We start from the raw sequence: 1000 nt of genomic DNA on the forward strand, positions 1-1000 counted from the left end.
GATTAACAACAACAGCAGCAGCAGCAGCAGCAGCACATGGTGATAAAAATGAAGACATGTATCGACTGAATTTTTTTTTTTTTAGATAAGAATTGATGATTTTTATTATTTGGATTCTTCAGACTACTGTTCTCATCTTGAGTTTTGTTTTCACAATGTTTCGTCCGATGTAACCTCCTGACTTTCTTCAGGTGTAATGAATGCTTAATTTTATCCACAGGGATAACATGGTCCGATTTTTTTAGCCACAACCAGGTAGAAGTGCTAAGTAACACGAACTCGTACTTTGAGTGTTGCCCTGCCGCACTGAAGATCGAACCCCTAACCTCCAGAAAAGAGCATGCTACCTCTGTGGATTAAATCAAGCGTTCCGTTCGAAATTCTGTGCAAAATCCCAGAGTTCGACAGAAAGATTCAGAACTCCGACAGAAAGATTCAGAACTCCGACAGAAAGATTCAGAACTCCGACAGAAAGATTCAGAACTCCGACAGAAAGATTCAGAACTCCGACAGAAAGATTCAGAACTCCGACAGAAAGATTCAGAACTCCGACAGAAAGATTCAGAACTCCGACAGAAAGATTCAGAACTCCGACAGAAAGATTCAGAACTCCGACAGAAAGATTCAGAACTCCGACAGAAAGATTCAGAACTCCGACAGAAAGATTCAGAACTCCGACAGAAAGATTCAGAACTCCGACAGAAAGATTCAGAACTCCGACAGAAAGATTCAGAACTCCGACAGAAAGATTCAGAACTCCGACAGAAAGATTCAGAACTCCGACAGAAAGATTCAGAACTCCGACAGAAAGATTCAGAACTCCGACAGAAAGATTCAGAACTCCGACAGAAAGATTCAGAACTCCGACAGAAAGATTCAGAACTTCAACAAGATACACTTGACGAAGGTCGGAGTTTACACTGACCAATGCGTTGTGAAAATAACACTTAAAATGAGAACAGTAGTGCGAATAAGCCAAATAATACAATTTGTTAAGTGA

This window comes from Euprymna scolopes, chromosome 36 (assembly GCF_053919585.1).
Source record: "Euprymna scolopes isolate OS-2025 chromosome 36, ASM5391958v1, whole genome shotgun sequence".
Lineage (NCBI taxonomy): Eukaryota > Metazoa > Mollusca > Cephalopoda > Sepiida > Sepiolidae > Euprymna > Euprymna scolopes.